The sequence below is a fragment of the Vespula vulgaris genome, chromosome 3 (assembly GCF_905475345.1).
Source record: "Vespula vulgaris chromosome 3, iyVesVulg1.1, whole genome shotgun sequence".
NCBI classification, from domain to species: Eukaryota; Metazoa; Arthropoda; class Insecta; order Hymenoptera; family Vespidae; genus Vespula; species Vespula vulgaris.
The window spans coordinates 7,550,996-7,575,000 of record NC_066588.1 but is presented as its reverse complement, the minus strand read 5'-3'; the positions used below and the strand labels follow the sequence as shown (position 1 = coordinate 7,575,000).

Sequence of the window (24,005 nt, the reverse complement as noted above, 5' to 3'; positions counted from 1 at the left end):
AGAGACAGCGATGCCGTTTCCCTGTCCGTTCGTTTCGAAATTTCGAAAGTGCTCTCTATCTCTCTCTCTCTCTCTCTCTCTCTCTCTCTCTCTCTCGCACTATCTATCTATCTATCTCTATCTCTGTCTCTCTCTGTCTCTCTGTCTTTCTGGTATGCGAGCATGACGTAGGTGGAGACCGTAGAATGTTCTTTTTTTTTCAGATTTTTCAATTTTGAGCTCGGTTCGAACGCGCGTCTCTTTCTCTGAATCCATGGCTTCGTTACGGTCGAGGCGTATCTCGCGAGCTCGTTATCCTCGCGAGCAATTAGAGGAACCTAATTGGGAACGGTCTACGCGTATTTGAATATTTCCGGTGAAGTACACGTTTAATTAACCCTTTGAGTACTGAGTTTTACCCTTTGAGTAGCGAGCTTTGTAGAGACACTAAACTAACTTCCAACACGTCATAAAACTTAAATCGATTTTCTTATGTACGATAAGCAGAAAAGGTCAAATATTAATGTATTTTAATGTCAAGATTATCACGTTGTAATGTAACGAACAAATCGATTAACTAAGGTAGACGAGAATTACTTATTATCTTAAATCCATTCCCGAGATCTCTTTTTCCTTTCGTTTTAAACTCAACACAATCTTCTTACGAATCTTCGATCTCGTTGCTTAAAACTTTTCTCTCTCCCTCTCTCTCTCTCTCTCTCTTTCTTTCTCTCTCACTCGCTCACTCATCTATGCGAACTTTCGTCCTTTATCTCTCGATTAGCTACACGTCACGGATCGTTTTTCGTCTATCAGCTAGAAAACTCCGAACGGCTCATTAATTACGAAATGGCGAAAAAAGGGGCGCGTCAGCGTGAAAATCTTTGTAGTCGGCCTCATTGGTAGTATACGATCGCTCAGGTAAACGTGATCATGTAAGTAGAAAGATTGAAGAATATCGTCTTGGATGAAGGAAGAAAGAAGACGTAGAAGAAGAAGAGGAGAAGAGAAAGGAGAAAGAACGAAGACAAAAAAAAGAAGAGGGGATGGAATGAATGGTCTTAGAGTATGAGCTTCATCAATCTAACGAGTAACAACTTGGGCAGAGTGTCACTTCTCTCGTTCCGTTTGATCGCATGTCATGCCATAGTCGCTGTTCTCTGTCCTTCTTATCTTTTTTTTTGTAATTCTGCTACCTGAAGGAAACGGTATTTGCACTCACGTGTATATGATACGAAGCTAAGAAGAGTCATTGTCGAAATGATAAACCATGACGAAACGAAACAATTGATATAGATGGTTCTTTTTCCCCTACGTATCAATGTATCCTACATGGTGTATATATTTTTCATCGATTTGATATTTTCATCTTCCGACTCACGTTCACGAGTGTATTTTTACGATAGCCGTTCTAACGGCGACGGCGACGACGACGACGTCGACAGACGGATAGATAGATGTGTAGTAGGTATTTTCGCACACGCGATCTATCGATACATCGGTGAGTCACATCGAATGAGAGAGTATCGATATGAAAATTTCAATATACGTATCATCGTCGTTGTCGTCTGGACAAGTCGGCGTCAACTATCTAAATCGAACTTTGCCACGATCGTAGAAATCATTTTGGCGAGGAAATTTGAGTTGGTGGTATACTTATATGCATCTTTGTATGTGGAGATATATATATATATATATATATATATATACACACACGTATACGTGAGATGGAGAAAGAGAAAAAGTAAAAGAGAAAGAGAGAGAGAGAGAGAGAGAAGGAGGAAAGGGGGCAAGGAGGGTTGAGTTTGCTTACTTTTCGCTAAGTGCACTCACTGCCGGGCGCGCGAACTAATTGTCGATGGGGTGGGTCGTAGCGAGTGGTAGGGCTGCCTGTAAGGAGCTAGGAAAGGGAGAAGGAAGGAAGGAAGGAAGGAGAAGTAGGAGAAGAGGGTGGTTGGTAGTGGTTGGCGGTGGTAGTTCCGTGGCAATAGCAGAATCGCGAGATCTCACCCTTCCTTCTTCAGCATCCTTTTCACTCTCTAACTCTGCCTTACCTATCTCTATGCTAGCAAACTCTTGCTATTGCTACTGCTACTGCTACTGCTACTGCTGCTACTGCTGCTGCTGCTGCTGCTGGTGTTTTCAAAGATCCGAGAGAGGATTTCGATTTCGAGATCGAGACCGATAAATGAAACGGGTTATCGTGGAAACGCGCTTTCTCGTTGTTCCTACCAAACTCGTTTCGGGTCGGTTCGTATTTTCGTCGTGTAAACCGCTTATTAATGTTACGTGGCGTTATGACGGCACGCGGGATCAACGGCAACCACCTACCTCCTCTTTCCCCTTCTCTTTTTTGCTTCACGTTTTCGTTCCACTATCCCAATCACCGATTTCTTCCTTCGTATTCGATCGAACTCAAATACTCTCCTCTTCTTTATTCAACTGATCACTATTGCTGTTACTATTATTACTAACAGTATTAATACTATTCTTACTAGTACTATTTCTTTTACTATTATTAATAGTACTACTAGTACTACTTTCACTATTACTATTCTTGTTATTATTACTATCAGCATTATTAGTAACTACTCCTACTACTATTACTACTGCCACTACTACTATTATTATTATTATTATTATTATAATTATTACTATTATAACTCTTATTATTAACGTCACCAACGTTCAAGCTCCTATAAAGGCTCAATTTAGCGTGGCACATAGGCGAGATTATTATCTAGATAACTGGAAAATTAACTGCAAAATGTGCCGTTTTGCTTCCATGGCAAAATGGGTTATGCTAATTTTAATAACATATTTATTGCTCCCTCTGTCCTCTCTATTTCTCTCTTTTTCTCCCTCTCCCTCTCTCTCTCTCTCTCTCTCTCCCTCTCTAGTGATGGCCGCACAAAAGGCAACGCAATGACAATGATACGTGCTCGGCTATTGGTCGAGCAAAAGCGATAACACTCTCGGCTGATTATACTGTTCGAGCTAGTGGTATTTTCCGAGACCGAAGTTTCACCGTGCCGATTGCCGATTTCGTTCGGGCGAATCGCCAGGTATCGGTTATTTACGAACGTTACCATGCACCATGCGTGATACGCGGGGAATGTTACGACCACTGTACCTCTAACCCCATCCCTCTTTCTCTCTTCATCTCTCTCTTCCTCTCTCTCTCTCTCTCTCTCTCTCTCTCTCATCGTACTCCCTCAATCGGGTCTAAGCGCATCGTGTTTTGTAATGACGCTCGACGCTGTCGTCTATTATCGGCTCATGATACAACGTTCGACCCTTTCCACTTTACTACCCACCCTACCTTTTCTCTACCTCTCCTTCTACCATACCACTACACTTGTTAATTCGAGATCGATGCGTTGACGTAGCGCGAGATCGAAATTTTCAAATTTGCCTACGGACTCGTTTTGGATCTATCTCGTTTTATGATATCCCGCTGATAAAGTGAATTATTCTGCGTGTATCGAAATGAAAACGCCAGCTCGATGGTCGTCCCTTTTTTCGCGCCAGACGAAAAATGCTGACTTTTTAGTAGGTTTATCTTTCGTCGACAGGTGCGAAGTAAAAGCTTTTGTTTACATGCATATTCTTTTGTCTAAGAGAATTTTTTTATTTCTCTTTTATTTCTTTCTTTCTTTCTTTCTTTCTTTCTTTATTTATTTTTCTTTTCCTTTTTTCCTTTTTTCGTTCTATTAAAAAAAAAAAAAAAAACGAGAAAAAGAAACGGAAGTTATTTCACAATATTATCGTTAATTCGATTTGCAACAGATCTTTTGTTTGACGTAACTAAAACGTTACTAAAATCAGATGACATCTTACAAATTATAATACGATCGACCTGTTGTCAAGAGATATCGTATATGCTTCTGTCGACTTAATGCTGAACGAAGCTTTTGTGTCATCCCGTCGATCATTCGTAAAATCGTATTATGATATTAGTCATTTCAAATTGATCGATTTCCCTTCGGCTCATTAATTTTCTGTGTGCAAATGTGCTTTGATATATTTCTGACGAACGGTGACGTACGCTATTGTTTCAATTTTGTAATGTCCGATTTTTGAAAAGAAATTCAACGACTGTATAAAGGGATAGAAATATCGTGAAGAATAAATCAAGATAAAAAGTTACCCTTAAAATCGTTGGTAAAATATTTGATTTTATATTTCCGTAGATGTAACGCCATTAAAACCAATTCCAAAGTATAATACAGAAGAAAGAGAAAGAGAAAGAGAGAGAGAGAGAGAGAGAGAGAGAGAGAGAGAGAGAGAGAGAGAGAGAGAGAGAGAGAGTGAAAAGGAACGAGTTACATTTCGATTGAGTTACTCTCCAAAGATTTCGCCACCCTTTTATCGATCTTACAGCAGGCTCGCGTTGATGCAGGTAATCCTTCGGCAAACGAATACAACTCTCTGTACGTGTGCGCGGGTTAAACGGGTCGCTCGAGAAAAGAAAAGAGAACGGTAGTTGAAAGAAGAAAAGGGGAATGTAAGGGGGATAAAAAGAATGGTGGGAGGAGGATAGAGGAGAAAGGAAGAAGAAAGGAAGAATAAAAGCGACGAATGGGAAAGGAGAATTCCATCCGTGAATAAAAGCATGGGAGAATATTCTCGATAGAAGTGGCGAGTAAAAACATATGATAATAAAGCACCACGTCGTTCGGCAATGATGGTGGTGTGTCTGCCTCTTCTTCCTCTTCTCTTTCTTTTACTTTTTCTTTTTCTTTTTCTTCTTCTTCTTCTTCTTCTTTTACTTTTACTTCTTCTTCTTCGTCTTCTTCTTCGTCTTCTTCTTCTTGTCTTTTTCGATTCCAGCGAAACTTCCAACCGAATTGTAAATGTCGAGTATGTTCTTTAACTCTAGCTCACAGCCCCTCTATATCTCCATTTCTCCCTCTTCTTTAACCTCCTCGAGATCCGACGCTTCCACGAACGTCGTCATGAAAAAGCGGGAAATGTATACGACGAAGGAAAGGGTCCTTTGGGATCGTGAGAAAATATGGGAGACTTTAAGTGGAAAGGAACTAAATCTGCGAATAAATTAACATGTACTCGGAGTGATAAAATGAAAGAAAAGAAAAATAATGTAAGAAAAAAGGATAGCAAGGCAGAAAGAAAGAAAGAAAGAAAGAAAGGAAGAAAGGAAGAAAGAAAGGAAGAAAGAAGAAAAGAAAAACAGAAGAGATACTTGTCATTTTTATATCACTCATGGTGATAATATTGTTAGGTATTCATAACGCGAAGAGATCATAAAAAAATTCACAAGACGTTAAGATCTTTTGTTTCTTGTGAACTTTAGAAAGTTCGAAAGTTCTGTTCTAAAGAATCGAACATATCGATTGAAATTTTCGGTCTTCGCCCTTAAGGTTAATTCTCGCGTTAGAGTTGCGATATAACGTAGGGTTAAGAAGGCGAACAGAGGGAAGAGAAGGGAAGAGAAGAGAAGAGAAGAGACGAAACGAGACGAAAGCTCGTGGGTCCCGCCCCCCTCCTCTCCAGTTCGGTCCTCGATATGGCTTCGTTAAGAGGATTAAGCGGCTTTGAAGTTACGTCAACTGAAATTGTGCTAGATCGAGCGAGAAGGTGCCCTGGCCGAATCGAGAACCTTTTTCGACGCCTGACGAGTGAAAAGAAGCGTGTTGGTTCGAGGGTAACGTCGAACTGCGATCTTTCCCAGGGCCGTCGATAAAATTTCTGAGCGAGCAGTAATGTTTACTGCTTCCATTCAAATATTGGAATTTGATTCCACACTCTTTTCATTTTTCTTTCTCTTTCTCTCTATCTTACTCTAGCTTTCTTCGGAGAGACACAACCAAACGAATTTTACTCGCGTAGCCGAAGAGAAGAACTTTTTTCAACGGAAACGGACTTTCTTTAAGATCGACCCCCCCCCCCCTCCCTACCCATCTCTTTCGATGCAAATATTATGTAATTTTTATTTGTTTTACAGAGGTTCGCGCCTCTCGAGACGTCCGACTGTTTAACTTGGCAACAACTTCTCTAGTTATCGCCTGTTTGCTTTCGACAAAGAAGTAAAAGGCGAACAGTTTTCGACTCGGTCTTCTTTCTACGGAATTTCTTGGAAATTAGAAATGACCAAATTCGGAACTTTTCTTTAATCACCGTTAGAAATCTTCAAATGGTCCATTTAAAGTAATTCTTCTCTTTTGTAAAAAAGAAAAAGAAATATATACGTACGTACATACGTACATACATACATATGTGTATATATATATATATAAAGATAAAGTTAAATTTACTCGAAGACGAGATAAACACATCGAAAGAAATTGCAAGAAATCGGAAAAGTGCTTCTTCTATTTAAAAGTTGCCACCGTTTACTCGGTCCTACGGTATTCCTAACGCCGTGAGGGAGGAGAACATACGATCGAAATAGTTTTAGCAAATTCAGTTGGAACCGGTGTGGTCGGCCGAGAAACGTTGGAAGAAGAAAAGGGCAGGGAAGAGGAAAACTGGAGATACGTGTCCTGGTATTACCAACCGTACCTATACCTTTCCCGTGGGATACAACTTTGCTCGCGGTTTCGAATGCATTTATTTGAATCTTGATACAAGAATTTATTCCGCTCGCTCGCTCGTTCGCTTGCTCGGTCCTTCTTTTCGGTCCAGCTCTTTATCCACTTTCTATCGAGGACGACGTGCCCCTTCGAGCGATCCGTACCAACCAGGACATGTACCTATCTATGTATGTACGACGATTCTCTGGACATCGAATGTCACGAATTATCCGGGCTACTACTGTTCAAGGAAGCACGTCTTTTTCTACGCGTGCTTGGACTTCAACTTTGGCTTCGACTTCGACTTCAACGAGTACGACTTACGTCGTTTCGTTTCACGAAAAGATCAAGAAAAAGAGTCGAAATTCTTCTCTCAAACGCGATTGAAGGATTTGCGAAATCGAGAAGAAAATTTATCGTCCGGTAGAGCTGAATCTAGACGAACAATGACGTCTAACATTGTTCACGAGTGTCAGGGATTTTATTCGAAGTTATACCCGATTGTCAGATAGAAAAGCTGATACTTCTTTTCTTCTCTTCTCCTTCACTCGAGAATCTTTCGACAAACATTTCTTTTATCAATAACGTAATCATTCCTAAGCCTAAAATCCATCTTTTCTACTTCCATTTGTCCGAATCGTTTCTGTTTTTATCGACGATGAAATTCCTACGAATGGATCTATGTAGCTACTAATACCAATAAGATCGACCTTTGCTCGCATACAAACGGACAGTTCCGATATTTAATAATCTTCGATCGAAGATAATAAATGTCACTATTCAATCACGGTTGATATGTGTCTGGACATCGGATCTATGCCGATTTCGTTTTGGGTTGACCAATCAGTCGGCACGTGGCTGATTTAATGCGTTATTTTATTAGAAATCTATAGAGCTATCTAGATTACGTGGGGAAAGGTTTATGGGTTGCCTGGAAGCCAACGAGTTCGGCTCGACCATCGTTTGTCTGTTTGCCTGTCTCTCTCTCTCTCTCTTTCTCTCTTTTCTCGTATCTTCTCGATTCTCGAACCGTTTTCGACGTCATACGATCACCACCATTTTCCATTTACCATTGAAACCATGGCCGTTTGGGCGTCAGCCATCTGTATTTCTCTTTTTCTTCTCGTCGAGCGAACGAATTAATTTACGCGTCCTTTTTCTTTGTAGTATTTCTCTTAAAAGTCGTTAAATCAACAAAGAATTTCTAGACTTCGAAGTTTTTTTTTCTTGATTAATCGATCAATGAATTTCCTTTTTTTTAATACGGAATACGAATACGAGTAGCTTGGATATAGGAAGGAAAATGTAATAAAATTATTTAACCCTAGAAATGATTGATTATTTGTAGATACTTATATTGTTTTTACTGTCGAATCAATAAATTTACTTTTGTAACTATCGATCGAGTTCGTTTGCGATTGAATATTTTAACACGAGGAGATATCATTGTGAAAAGGATCTCGTGTAATTCGAAGGTGTCGTGCGGCTGAATGCGGTTTATTGATTTTCAAGAGCGAGACAGATAGATTGAAAGAGAGAGAGAGAGAGAGAGAGAGAGAGAGAGAGAGAGAGAGAGAGAGAGGGGGGGAGGAGGGGAAGAAAGAGCGAGGCAATACGTAAAAACGCGAGGCCATTTGTTAATATTGAGATATCGATTATTTTTAATGAGGATGCCGCGGAGAAGCGCTCGAGCAATTGAATAGTCAACACGGTCTCTGCTTTCGTCCCAATCGCGTCTTCCTTTGGCTCTTTTCCTCTTTTCTCTCGTTTGGGAACAGAGCCGAAACTGATCTTTTTCATCGAGATTGCATTCGAAAACGTTCTTATATATAATCCGTCGGCATCGATAAAATCGTTACGATTTCAGTAATATCTTTATACGAGTGGAGGACAGAATTTCGAAAGGACGATTGTCCTTCATTTTGACGATTATCGAGACTGTTAATAAAATTTTACGACAATGCTTAAAAATGATTCTAAACGATGATACTCGTCGTATCTTTCATTTTTGTTACAATGATACTGAAGGAATAAAAAGGAAATATAAAAAAAGGAAAAAGAAAAAAAGAAAGGAAGAAAGAACGAACAAAGAAAAAATAAACAAAAACAAAGAATCGCGATCGATAAGGAGAAGAAAAAAAGTAGTAGCCATAAAGTTCCGTTTGTGAAACGGAATCCTCGGAATATCGGAAAAAACACGGCTTTTCCGGATTTTTCACGAGGAAGAAAAGTTTCGAATGGGAAGGAGGCGAGTCATGAGAGAGCGAGAGAAAGAGAAAGAGAGAGAGAGAGAGAGAGACAGAGGGAGAGAGAGAAAGTCGGAGTATTTAGCCGTAGCAAAACTTTCCTGTCCGAAAGTTTCCAATCGATCGGGGATCCAAAAACGTACCGACGTCCCGAAATTTCCACATCGGATTCTCGTCAATTACGGTCGATAACTTATGCAAGACCACGTTCGGTCGGTATGACTGAAATTTCAAACTTACGACGGCACTACGTTCTAACGTCGAAGAGTCAAGAGGGAGTAAGATATAATCGCGTTTCCACAGGCAGTTGGCTTTTCCAGCTCCGCATTTGCATGCAAAGTTCGTCTCCATGACTCGGCCTTAATTTGAAAATCTTGGCTCGTCCGAATTTTGAGGAACATAAATACGATATGACAGGGTAACGGCGTTCCCGCGCCTTTTCTACGAAAATACTTGAATTAAAACGCCGTTAAATCCTTCCAGGAAAAGCGTAAGTTTAGCATACGCAACTTTAACGGGCAGTAGTTATTTTATAATGAAATATTCAACGATTATCCTCCGCTTGGTTTTAAAACTCTATACGATGATTTACCCCAACGCTTAATGTACTTTCTCTTCTTCCCTCCTCCCACCCCTTTTCCGTAAGAATATACATCGAACTAATCTTTAACTTTGTACTTATTTTTTCTCTCATCTTTCTTTTTTCTTTTTTCTTTCTCCTAGATATACATGTATCATATGCACATCGTGTATCATGTCTCTCTCTCTCTCTCTCTCTCTCTCTCTTTTTCTCTCTTTTACTGCCATGTCGAGAGAAACGATTTTCTTCGCTCGTAAGAATCCAACTACGATGACTTTCGGTACATAGACGACGACAATACGCGTAGGCTCGCCGATTGTCAGTTCCACGAAGTCTGCTTCTCTTGCTTCAACGCGGTCTATTCACCTCGGCATCGCGATTGTTTTTCAGTTTTAATATCCAAGATGGTGAATGCCGTGGAAGCGAGAGGAGTGTGGTGGTAGGGGCGAGACACAACGAGGAGACGTACTGGGACGAGAGACGAGAGAAAAGGAAGGATGGGTGTCGGTCGCTTGTATTTTAATCCTTCCTATATCAACGTGATCTATAGAGATGTACATCCATCGCCACCGGGGGCGAACACCGGATCTCTCTATTGCAGACTGATCAAAGAATATTGAATATGAATTTCATGCGGTTGACTTGATCGTGAAGTAACCTCCTTCTCCTTTCCTTCTTCCTTCCTATGTATTCTTTTTTTTCTTTCGTTTCTCTTTCAGGATAAATTGAGAAAAATGTAGAAAAAGAAGGAATGAGAGAGAAACAGAAAGAAAGAGAGACAAAGAGAGAGAAAGAGAGAAAGAGAGAGAGAGAATATTCCACGGTGGTGGAATTAAGAAACCGTTTAGATTAAGTTTCCTCGTTGCGGTTTACCTAAATTAAGAGAAGAAAATCGATTTCACGAAATCGATTAATAGAAATATAGTAATTATGAATCTTTCATATTCATATTATCATATTCAAAATGACTTGGTTGGCTGAATAAAATTGAATCGCACACGCATTAAAACTTTGGCGCCTCTACTATCGGGATGTAGAACGAATCGAATGATCTTCCGTTGCGTTAATTCAACGTCGAAGAAGAGAACTCTCCGGAGAGAACGTCTAAACGTATCCCTTTGAGAAACGCTATTACCTTAATTAGCCGTTTCGCAGGGTCGTGAAGATCTCGGTATTCGCGTCTCGAGACTCGTCGCCATTATCTCTTTCTCTCTTTTTCTCACCCCTGCTCTGTCGGAAGGGAAAGTTTCTATTCGAAACGTGCGCTCTTCTCTCCCTTTCCTGGTTTTTCCTTCTCGCAGTCAACTCTCGCAGGAGAAAAAAAAGTCAGCCGAAGCTCGTATCAAAAGCGTTAAAATAATAAAATGCCAGAAAGAACAGACGTTCCAGCATCGGTATCCGTGAAAGTTGTTCTAACTTTTCCATGTACTCGAGTGCCATCCACTCCCTCCCTTTCTTTCTCTTTCTTTCTCTCTCTTTCTTTCTTTCTTTCTTTCTTTCTCTCTCTTTCTTTCTCTCTTTCTCTATTTCGCTCTCTTTTCTTCTCTTTCCTCTTTCGAGTTGTGTCCTACGAGGAGAAAGAAACTCCCACGGAGGAGGTTGTGAAAGAGCGACAAAGAGAAGATGAGAATCCAGCTGCTACAGTACTTTTATCTCTATCTCTTTCCTTCCTCTCCTTCTCTTCCTACCTATTCCTTTTTCCCTTTCCTTCACCCTCTTCCTGCCTTTCGCGAACAACCCCGCGCACCTATACACGCGTGTGTGAGTTTTAAAGCACTCGCCGTACAAGTTGACTTTTATTTGAACGAAGTATCAACAGGTATCGACCCGAGTCTCTCTCTCTCTCTCTCTCTATCGCTCTCTCTTTCTCTCTCTCTCTTCTCTTGTAGAGTATACACATCGTGAAGCTCCAAACCATTTCGCTTTTGCCGTTGCTACGTCGCCGGTGTATCCTCTTTTACCCTTATACCTTCTTCATTCCTCTCTCTTTCTCTCTCCCTCTCCCTCTCCCTCTCCCTCTCCTCCGCCCCTCTCTCCTTTTTTCTCTCTTGGGGTATCCGGCTAACCGACGATTCTCTTCTATTTCTTTTTTTTTCCTACTCAACTCTGTCACTTTCCTACTCGACGAAAAATCGGGAGATGCCAAATTCCTTTTTGTCATGAATTTAAGATTCTTTAGAAATTAGCGGCACGTGGTTGGATTTATCTCCGCAGATAACCTTGGTGAATACATTCTCGTCTCAAATATATTTTATATTTCTGTCTGTCTCTCTCTCTCTCTCTCTCTTTTCTTTGTTCTCGCTCAGGGATTTTTGTCTTCGCGTTTTATCGACGAAAATCTAACATCGCTCGCCCTCTTTTCTTTATCTTCGTCTCTTTCTTTCTCTTTCTATCTCTTTCTCTTTCTCCCAAGGGAAAAAGGAAATTGGTCTCTCTCTCTCTCTCTCTCTCTCTCTCTCTTTTTCGTCGATATTTTTTCCCTACAGGTGATGCGATCCGTGGTTCTGCTCGACGCATTCGAGCGACGTTCGATCTTCTCCAGTTCGTTTTCTTTTTTTGCGAATCCGGCATTGCTCGAATATTCTATCAGAAATATCCGCGATACTTCTCTCTTTCTCTCTCTCTCTCTTTCTCTCTCTCTTTTCCCTCTATCCTTCTTCCTTTATCTCTCTAGCTCTATCTTTTTCACGAATATAGCGAGACCTTCACATTCTCACCACGATAAAAGATAGCTTTATCGATCGACGATCATCCCTATCGAATATGAATTTTCTTCTCGCAGCAGCGATTCTTGATAGTCAGGGAACGAACAAACGGTACATTTAATTCTTTTCTCCTTTTATTTCTTTCATCTCCGATTTTCTTTTACTCGAAAGCACTATCCATTAATTTTTCCTTTCAGATAAATTATTATCCATCAAATAATTTTTATAAAATTTGGAAAAAATGCGTGATTGTTGAAACGTCAAAAAGAAAAATGTGGTAAATGAAGCAAAATATAAAAAAAAGAAAAAATATATATACACATATACATACATACATACATATATATGTATGTATGTATGTATATGTATATAACAGTTGATTCGTTAGAGCAAAGAGAGAACATTTATCGTATCGACTTCTGACAGAAATCCGGTACGGATTCGGACGCATCGAGGAAGGAGTTCGGGCAGAAAGGTGTTTAAATCCTCGCTCGATATTCCGATTGGACGAACGGATAGCTTCGGCCGCAGGCAGTGATGGGGGTACGATTGGAGGTGAAAATCAGGGGTAATCCCGGGGATTATTCTCTCTGATCCCAGACCAAATATGTGTTCAACGGATGTCCGTTAACCACTGCCACGGAGCGAGCCAACCTCTTCCTCCAACTGGCACTACCCTATCATCCAGCAATCGTCTCACGTTATCGTTTAACGATCTCGAAAATTTTGATCACGAACGCCTTGTCGGCAGGCTACATTCCTTTCGACGTTTCCTTTCTTCTACATCTTTATCGCTTTCGATTTCCGATTAATGTTCTTATTAAGGAAAATTAACGAAGCAAATGAAAGTCGACATATCGTTATTGTTACGATATCGTTGTCAAAATTATCACAACGATCGTTAAACATGACAATTCAAAGTTTCTTCTTGAATATACTTAGACACTGTTATCAATACAGAGAAACTTTAAGTAACCCAATTATCTCGCCATCAACAACGTCCTGTCGTCGGTCGAACACTTAAGAAATCGAACGGAGACGATAACGACACGACGAAGAGTTAATCTACTCGAACGACGAATATCTTAGGGATGGACGAGCGTCGTAGTGCATTCAGCTTGTCTATTACTCAGGGTCAGTACGGGACATTAGGACACACTATTGGTACATTATCAGCAGGCATTAATACCGGCAGCCGCCTCGCACTATCGCGTTGCACGCTAAGATAATTACGGAGTGAAATATCGTCCGGTAAGGCAACATCGCCAGTTACGAGCACGTTGGGACCACGTTCGTTCGCTATCCTCGTTCCACTCTCTCTCTCTTCCTCTCTATATTCTATTCTCCTCTCTCTCACTAGCTGGCCTCAGGCGTATTTCTCCCTCTCATTCGACGAAGCAGCAACCTTCTACCTATTCCTCTCTCGTTCCTTCGATTCTTCTTCCACCCTCGCAACTCCTCGTGCCGAACACTTTGTTCCTCGACGAACGTGGATTTCGCTCGAGTTTTCCCGCTCTGACGATTTCAATTTGTCGACCGGAAGGAAGAAGAGCGGAACTCATTCGAACCGCGGCGGTCCTCGGCCGATGTTCCTAGATGTAAAGAGAGAGAGAGAGAGAGAGAGATGTTCCATTTCATCGGGCTCTACCTTTCTACGTTTCTACGGTTTATCTCTCCTTTCTCATGAGATCTTCCCTCTATTCTCACACGTTACGAAAAGGACAAATGTTGGAAAGCGAAGGTAGAAACTAAGAAAGAGAGAGAGAGAGAGGGAGAGAAAGAGAAAGAGAGAAGGAAGAAGAAAGACAGAGAGATAGAGGGAATTTCGTCAGGTTGTTTCGACATTGCTGAAATAGTTGGCAGAAGGAGATGATAAGGACAAGAGGGTGGAACGCGATGTGATAGACGATGAAGCACGTCTGCGAGGAGAAAGAGAAAGAGAGAGAGAGAGAGAGAGAGAGAGAGAGAAAGAGAGAGAGAGAGTGAGAGAGGGAGCGATGCGAAAGTGAGGTGTGTTAAGGTTCCCGAGGGTTGATTTACACTCTGAACCTTCCTACATCCCTGTGCAAGCTATATAGAGGGCTCGTCAAGTTTCTCCGGCATACTCCCTAGAGTCGATAACTCGAGGATACGAAACTCTTAGCCGTGATGGTACACGGCAGCACCGGCAAAGGCAATAGCTTGTCGCCCGGTCCGGCGTCAGCGGGCGGCTTGTCACGCTACGTCTCGAAACTACTCCCGTTCGTGCCCGCGATAATACGTGTTCTGCAACTCGCCGAGTCACCACTACCACCACAACCACCATCACCAACACTAGCAAAGCTCTACCTGCGACCCATCAGCCATGTAATTTCGAGTTTCCGATGTGCGACTTGTACTTTATATCTATCTACCTATACTATGTATACTCGCTAGACCCCGTTCTCATGAATCGACTTATAACTTCTTATTCAGCGAGAGGAATAGAGAGAAAGAGAGAGATCGACAGAGGAATAGTAATACAACGTGAGTACTCGTGGTGGACAATTTTATCACGATTTTTCAAGGTTATCCTCGAAATATCGATCGTTTTCGTTACATGACTAAAAGATTTAAAATCTAACGCGATCCGCACGAACTCTCTATTATCGATAGAAATTTATTTATTTGAACTTTTCAGTATAATTTGAAGATCCTTCGACAAATCCGTAATACCCTTTTGATCGCGTGCGTTCCTAGGTCGATCTCTGTTTCTGGAACGAAGCACCGGTAGGTAGGTAATTGCAGCACGGAAATGCTCTTTAACTTGCGCAGTATAAGTCCTTATAGCTTAACGGGAGCTAAGTCGTTTAGATTTTTATGTTGAAGCGACACGCTACGACAAAGTAGAAAGCGTTGTTGTAGGAAGATGTCGATTTTATATGTACCTACGTAAATACGTATACACGTGTCGTATATCACCGAACACGATTTTATAAGAACAAATGGCTTTAACTTGCAAAAATACGAGATGATACGTAACGTATAAATAATAGATTTTTAATCCCGGTTCAACTATGAAAAATGGATCTCTTCGACTTTCCTTATCTTCATCAGTTATGAGCGATTTTCAATTCACTCTTCTTTCTATGAAATTTTCCAAGGGAAAGAGATAAAGGTAGAGATAGCGATAGCGATAGAGATAGAAAGAGAGAGAGAGAGAGAGAGAGAGAAAGAGATGCACGGTTTTCATTTTTTCGTCGAACATTAAAGAAATTAAGATTTCATTTATTCTTTCCTAAATCTTCGTTGAATCTTAAATATCGAGACGTAGAAAAATAATTGCTCGAATAAATTGATGTTAGCAACGTATCGTAAAATTCAAGAATTGATCGACTTCGTTTCGCAAAATGATCTACCTTCAAAATCGCATATCCAAAATTCAAAGGATAAAACATTGCGTATGAGATTTTATATTTAAGATAACGATCTTATTTTTCCTGAATTTCATAAACGTCCCCTACATATATATTCTCGTTAAATAATACACGCCTACGTAGGTATCTTTTTCAATCTCATCGAACGTGACACAAGGGAGGATTTTTGATAATCGACTATCTCTCTTAGGCTTCGCTAGCTGATCATACGTTCGGAAAGGCATAAACGTCGAAGCAGAAGATTGGAAACGCTGACAAGGGTGGTAGTGAACATAGCTGTTGCGTTCATCCCTGAAGGGCTCGAAAACGAACGAGAATGGAAAGGCGTTACTCTTAACGAGAAAAAAAGGTACGGTTTATTGAAACAAAACAGGTTCGTAGATGGGTAAGGCGCGGTTTCTTTTCCCTCGAGACACCCTTTCTTTCTTTCTCTCTATCTTTTCTACCTCTTTCTCTCTATCTATCTTCCTTTTTCTCGAATATTGCGACCTTTCATGCTTGAGAAAGAACTCGATAGACGATGACGACGAGTGCCGTTGGTCGTACGAAAATCACGAAAAATTCCCAGCGAATGGTTATGATTTATGTTAGAATAGAAAAGAAAAGAAGACAAAGAAGGAAAGAAGGGTAAAAAAAAGAAGAAAAAAGAAGAGAAAAGAAAAGAAAAGAAAGGAAAAGAAAGGAAAAGAAAAGAAAAGAAAAGAGGCGCGAATAAGCGGTTTTCGCGCGAAAGACAATAAGAGACTTCTTCCAATAAACGACGACGGCAGGATGGCGTTCGAGTTATTTTCCATTTTACGGACACCCGTCCGAGCTCGAAACGTCAGGAATCGTTCTCTTCTCTTTCTCTCTCTCTCTCTCTCTCTCTCTCCTCCTCCTCTCTCTTTCTCTATTCCTCTCTCTCCCACACAACTACTCTTCTCCCGTTTCATTCGACGCTTCTCACTGGAAATAAATCCCTGAAGTATCGACACGAAGTCATAAATTGCCTATGCGTATTTCGTTCACAGGACTCGAGCGTGCGCGTGCAACGTCGCTGCTCGTCAACGTGAAACGAACGAATAAAACGAGACGACATCTCTCTTTCTCTTTCTATCTTTCACATAAAAGATATTTTTTAAAAGAGCCGAGGAAAATATGTTAAATCGTAACTTAACTTCGACGCGGTGTATATATTTGAAAAAATCTCGACGTTTTATTCATAATTTTTTTTTTATAAAATGGAACTTTGGAACAGCTAAAAAGGGAAAGAAAAAAGAGTTGGATGTGCATGGTGGATCGAAAATGCGTACGAATCGTGAAATGTAACACACAAAGAGAGAGAGAGAGAGAGAGAGAGAAGAGATTGCCGTCGACTAGAGAGCATCCGATAACGTTAGCTCGTTCCAAATGGCTCAATTTAGGAGGCAGCGCGTTGAGCACCTCTGCCAGGGCCATAGATCTTTCGGTACCAAACCGTTTGAGTGTTTTCGTGTGTTCGCGGCACGAACCAGAACGCGAAGCTCAATGTGTTCTGCTCTTGGAGAGAGTGGGTGAGATAGAGAGGACGAACCGTTCTAGTTAGCGTTTGGGAATAGGTATTGGTTTCAGGTATGTATGTACGTACAGATCAGGCCAGCATGCACGCTCGACGAGCCACAGATATAACTATTCCTGTGTAAACTGTCTACTATTGTGGAAAGAGCGGATGCAAAGAGAGAGAAAGAGAGAGAGAGGGAGAGGGAGAGGGTGGATAGAGGGCCCCGATCTATCTCTCCCTCCTTCTCACTCACTCACTCACGTACATCTCTTTGTGCTCTACACACGTGTATATGGTAACACTCGCTTGCCTCTTGGTGTTAACGATGATAGTGGTAGTGATGGCCGTGGTGGTGGTGGCGATGGTGGTGGTAGTGGGGGATGAGAGTCGTGGCTATTGCCGGTCAAGAGGGACAGAGAAACATAGAGAAAGAGAGAGAGAGAGAGAGAGATACCGTGAAATACACGGCTCGATACTTCGCTGGTGTACGCTTTGTCGCGGTCAACCCCAAACTCAGCCACGATTCTAATTGTTACACGAGGCATCGGACGCCTCGAATGCATGTCGATAGTCTCCCCTCGGTGTCGAGAGAAAAAAAGGCATCTCTACATAGAAAAAGAAAAAAAGAGAGAAAGAGAGAGAGAAAGAAAATTATGATACCCAATCGCGCTGACCGTGTTGTTAGGCGAATCGTTATGACACGTGGATTCCAAACGACGCATCATTTCGATCGGCTATCAACCCTTTTTACCACGTGTTTCCGGATACGATTGTTTTCCTCGGTTGTACATACATATGTACATGTTGATACGTCGAGTCGAGCTTGAAAGCTAGCCATAGTTTTTGAGTTCAATCGATGAATTCAATCTCGGCGTTATATTCGATGACAAATATTTGAGATTATAGTAATAAATTCGGTATTCTCTCAATATTTTTATTTTTCCATTCGCCTCAGTTAATTTTCTATAAAAATCTCTGCGGTTTTAAAATTAATTTATGAATTATAATAGAACGTATGACAGGTCAGAAATCTCCAAGTTTCGAAATTCTCTAAGAGAGTCCATTGAGTTTAATCGAATCAACTTGGATTTACTCGATCATTTTCTCAACGCAGTGGTCTAGCCTTGCTCTTCGGTTATCCCGAAAGGCCAGGACACGACAAAGGACTTCGTAGCACGTAATAAATTCTATTTCGCCGATCCGAATCAAACGAATCCCGCAAAGAGCGGCGTGGCTTTTAAATCTTGTTACCGAATCTACGCTGTTTATACCGAATATCTGACTAACCCGTAGAGCGGTCAGTGCATATGATGTATTCTGTGTATGTGTATATATATATATATATATATATATATATATATATATATATATACATCTGTTATTTATTTACACACACACACATTTATACATAGAGAGCTCACGTTTTCATTATGCATAGCTTTTTGCTATATATCTTTATATCATGATAATAATGATATTAATAATAATACAAATTATAATAATAATCGAGATTAGATGATTATTAATTTTGCATCGACTCACGACTTATTCTATTTTACATTTTCAAAAATAAAAAAAAAACGCACGTATCATAATAATATGTCAAATGAAATGTTGCTTTTTGGTTATTTCAGCAAAGCAAATAACCCAGCTAGATGACATGCCTTTTATTTACAAAGGAAATTATTTTTAAACACGGGGAGAGAGATAAAAAAAAAATTCAAAAAATAAGCTTACTTCTACACGCGTTCGTTCTCATCTTCCTTGTTAACGTTGTCTTAATATCATCAATTTCCCTGATGACTTAGGATCAGACGGTATTTTGTTCACTTCAATTCTTCTCTCTTTCCTGTAAGGAATACCAGCCAGCAATGACGCTCGGCTCCTGCTTTATCGCGTATAAGACGAATTATTTACCCTCCGTAGCTTTCTCCTTTCTCGCTTGCTGCCTCATTCACGACGAATACAGATGCACTAACACTAACAGCACACCGGTAGCACAAGCACCACCAGCATTGCAAGCAAGGAAATTTCATTTACTAATAATCCGTCGACCGTGTGCGCGCGCACACCTATATTGTTTTTATTTTCTTCTTTACTCCTTCTCCTCCTTCTCCTCCTCCTCTTTCTTCCATCTCTCTTTCTCCCTCTCTCTATTTTTTTCTTTTTCTACCAGCCACCACGAAGAGGTTCCACGGGAGCGTAATTACTGGCATTCTGCTAATCGCTGCTTCCCTTATTTTTTTTTCTAAACGACTCGCTCGCTTCTATTTGCGTCGTAACGAGTTTTGCGGAGTAGAGAAAATGAGGATAAAAGGCCTAAACCGGAAATGGTGAGTCTCTCCGTGCGATTCGTCGTCCTCTATGCTTAACGACGATAATGTTGATATCGTTTAAGCGGCATTAGATAACGCTAATCGTGTTGGACCTTTTCACCGAGCTCGATTAATCGTGGTAGCTTCCTGATGACAACATGTTGTTATTTCGAGATGATCGAAACCGACGAAATGAATACCGGATGAAAATGAATGAAATGTGATATTGCATTGAAATGAAAAAGAAATGAATTTATATTAGCAACCTTTTTGCAACTTTTTCAACTTTTCATTTCAATATAAATCTTTTAGAATATTTACGAGGTTTCGAATAAATATTATATACTCTGTTGTGTATTCCTTTTACTCTATACCCATTACAATTCCTATTACGTACTTACGATTCCATCTGCATTAAAGAGAGAGAGAGAGAGAGAAAGAGAGAGAGATAGATAGAAGCAGAAACATAATTACTCGTGATTTTCCCCACGCCCACACCGAACATCGAATTTTCCGCGAGAAATTGTCCATCGCGATTCTGGTTGGAAGTGAAAAAACAAAAAAAAACAAAAAAAAAGGAAGAAGAAGAAGAAGAAGAAGAAGAAGAAGAAAAGAGAAGAAAAACATAGGATGACTATAAAATGGCGAGGTGGATGCGTACGGCCCGAAATTCCAGGGAAGACCTCGTTGAAATTTTGGCTGCGCGAGTCAACCACGTCGAGCATCCACGTCCGCATCCATATTCATGCGGACCGCGGTGGCGGGTGGCGGGTATGCAAATAACAATATAGTAGGGGACCCGTGAGGGGATAAACGGGCTTGAGGGAAGGCTGAAGGTGGGTGAAGAGGAGAAAGAGGAGAAGGAAGAGGTAGAGAAGAGGAGGAGGAAGAGGAGGAAGAGGAGGAGGAAGAAAAGGAGGAGGAGGAGGAGGAGGAGGACCGGTGTCGAGCGAGGACGCCGGATGACGAGATTTTTCAAAATGCGGAAACTAATATCGCCAAGCTCGCGACTTCTTGGGGTGTGAACCGGTCCGAATACGAGCTCCTCCTTCTCATCCTTCTATGCGGAATCCTTTCTTCCTTCGAACGTTCACGCATATATATGTATACACATACAATCGTAGAGACATCTCTTTTACATCCAGGTTCCTTTACTCGACACAGCTTGTTCGCCTATACTCGCTACGATTTTTCCTATGCGACGTATCGTACATATGTACATAACGTTCGCACACATTCGCCATAGGGTTGCTACGAGTTAGAGCGGAGCTGCCGGAACCACGGCCCAGTGACAGTTATATGTAGCCATATAGCGATCACGATTCACGGTACACCGCCTCTTATCGGGTGCATCCTCGAAAGAGAGCTTTCCTTTATTAAAGCCACACCAGCCACGGCGTGTCACCGAAATGGCTGCTAGTGCTTCTTCGTTGCGAACGAAACGTCCTTTGCCGATACGAATGAATGCGTTTGAAAAGAAATTTTTTAACTGACGTTTCAATCTCCCCCACATCCCAGTCTAGTAATATATAGTTTAATAATAATATATATATATATATATATATATATGCATGTATGAAAATTCGAACAAGTTTTTCTAAAAGAGACATGGCTACTGGATGAAATCGTAAAAATAGGATAGAAAGAATACAAATTACTTTGGCTTGATCGCAATTCGAACTCGTATTATCGTCGATATTTTGTTCGCGTTCGTTGTATCACTTTCTGATAATACACTATGTTCGCATGGATCTCCGGTGGGAATAGCAAAAGCTATGGTTAAACTGTCCGAACGAACGATACGCGAGGGAATATCGGTTTTCAGTCATTTTTGCATGATTTGGAAAAGGGGCCGTCGGTAGCAAAGCTATGCAATCATGGTTTTACCAACGCGGTTATTAATGGAGCAATGACCCAATACAAATCTTGCTGATGGACGAAACAACGATCGATCGTTGTTAAGAGTGATTTATAACACACTAATTCCATTATTTTACTTTCTTTTTTCTTTATTTAACATAAAAATCGCTGAGGTAATAGAAAGTTTTTGATATTTGTAATCAGTACCGTAACCCTCTACTTTTTTTTTCTTCTTCTAATCTTTCACGTATATCTTCATACATGTACACTCTCACACGTACATATGTATGCGCGTGACAAGCCGATTAGCATAATAAATTCCCTCCTCTCGGTTTCTCCGTTTCGCGTGAGCAAGTGCAGTTTTTTTTTCCTTTTCTTTTTCTTTTTTCTTTTTTTTTAAATTAGCAGGGATATTATTCCTCGTCCCTTATGAGAAAAAGAGTAAGGCACGAGGTCGCGTGGCTCGCTTATATATGGCGAAAGCTCAGATAACCGATATAAAATGGGGAAGGTTGTTCAATTCTCGTGGAAGAATACTCGCCGAGCTCTCGCGTTACGTTGAAATGTGACGCAGGTGAAAGGGAAGCGGCGTGCTTCATCGTTGTGTAATTTTCAAGGAGATGCAGATGAAACGGAACACAATGCGGAGTCGCGTTACAATGGGAGAGAAGTGAAAGAGGGAGAGAGAGAGAGAGAGAGAGAGAGAGAGAGAGAAAGGGAGAAAAAGTAACGGAGTCCGGATAAGGAAAAAAGAAAAGAAAAAAAAGAGTAACGCGAATGCGTTATTTTTTTTCTTTTCTTCTTTTTTTTTTTTCTATCTCGCAATAGCGCGAGACACTAGGAATACTGACGCGGAGAGACAGCCGTGTATAGAGCACAAGAGTCGAGTCTTTTGTGGTTAAAAACGTTATTGTCACGCTCTTCGACGTATGTATTTCCTTTTCTTCTTTTCTCTTTCTCTCTTCTCTTCTTTCTTTTTTTTTCTCTCTCTCTCTCTGTCTCTCTCTTTTCTTTTTTTCTTTCTTTCTTTTTTTTTTTTGATTTTGTTTTTAGTCTATTTTTCTCTTCGCGATCTCAACGACGTTCGCCGTACGTTTTACTTCACGATTTTCTGCCATTTCGAGAGACTCTTCGACTTTTCAGAGAGTCCCTTCATTTCGATAATGGTCAAACGCTTTCTCGGTAGAAACTCGGTAAGTAGAAAGGAACGTCGTAACGTAGCCCTTCTCAAGCGACCCTGCTTGAGCCAAGTCATTCCATAGATTCCGCGTACGTGACACGCAAGATTTCCCGCGTGATATGAAACGCCATACCGGTATGCAAGCACTCCGAGAAGAACAACGGAAAATTAAAACAGGAAGTATACGTTGCCACCGAGATAGACTTTCTTCTTCAACTTCTACCCTTCGATTTTATAACACCAGAAAAACGCATACACTTGCACGAACACACGTACGTACATTTTAGAGTTACCTTTTGTAAGTTGGAACTAGGAAACGCGAAATTCTGTAAAAAGAAATCGCCAGCCGGAAGTGACCTATCAATCTTGGAACACAAAAGGGAGTGCTGTGACGAAAAAGAGGAAAAAGAAGGGAAAAATGGAGAGAGGGAGAGAGAGAGAGAGAGAGAGACAGACAGAGAAAGAAAGAGAGAGAAAGAGAAAAGGGATTGGATAGACCATTCTCGCGAGGTTCCAGGAAAAAGAGCAAGTTCACAAGAATAGGGAGAGTCCTTAATATCCTGGTTCCTTTACCCGATTTCCGTAACTTTGACCACGCACACGCGCTCTACTCTTATGCGTTAACTCTCTCTCTCTTTTTCTCTCTTTCTTTCTCTCTTTCTTTCTCTCTTTCTATCTATCTATCTATCTCTAACTCTATCTTTCCCTTCCTTTCTCTCCCGACCTCTTTCATAGCATTTTCCGGAGATTCGAGCTGCAACCATCCCTAGCTCTTCCTGAGGGCAATAGTCGTGCTGATGGTGGGGGGGAACGAGAAGAGCCTTTTCAAATCTCTCTACATTTAAATATTCCTACCAAATCTCACTCCATCTTCGAACGAACCAACACGAATCGTGATTGTATTCAAAGGGTCTTTTGCTTTTTCCTTCTCTCTTTTTCTCTCTCTCTCTCTTTCTTTCTCTCTCGTTCGTTCATTTCTTCGTCTTCTTCTCTAATGTTTTTTTTTCACCTATGACTATCTTGTCCTTTTGATATTACCTATACAATCGCGGTGACTAACATTCTAAGGTGGAAGGCACATGCACGGAAAAGCCACCTTCTCCGTTCGTTTTACGTGTTGCGTCTGATCGTAAATACATGACTTGTATCACTGCTCTTCTCTCTCTCTCTCTCTCTCTCGATTCGTTTAGAGACTTCCCTATTCGCAGGTTCGCTTTGTTCGTCCTGAGTCGACTAAATTTTACTTACTTCGACGACTAGGAAGAAGGTATCTACCTGCTAGCTTCATTCTATTCGCACAATGAATATTATTTTCGATATCACGAAAATTCTCTCCCTTCTTTCAGCCGATAGAATTTATTTGTAGATAAAGAACAAAAAAAGAAAGGAAGCAAAAAAGAGTAATCGAATCCCCATGAGCATTGTTATATAACTTAAGAGAAATCGTCGAACGTTATGATATCATTAGTCAAACAAATGAACTATTTAATGGTTACATGCAATTTCTGATTAATGTTTATTATTAATCGACCGTGAAATCTCATGAAATAGGTAACAACGTACATCGATTTTTACGGTCGTAACGTTCGCATCAGAAAGAACGCCTATCCTTTTTGATGCTGACGCTTCCCATTTACGCGTTATCGGTTCCCATCGTCGAACGAATCTCGTTCAATCAATCGTCCAGAAA

General features: G+C 40.8%; 1 protein-coding gene across 8 annotated transcripts in view; it reads right to left on the bottom strand.

Annotated features, from left to right (window-relative positions):
* The window catches only part of LOC127062112 (nucleolysin TIAR), a 387,317-nt gene that overhangs the window by 47,512 nt on the left and 315,800 nt on the right, over positions 1-24,005 (bottom strand). The gene's annotated exons all lie outside the window — the stretch shown is intronic.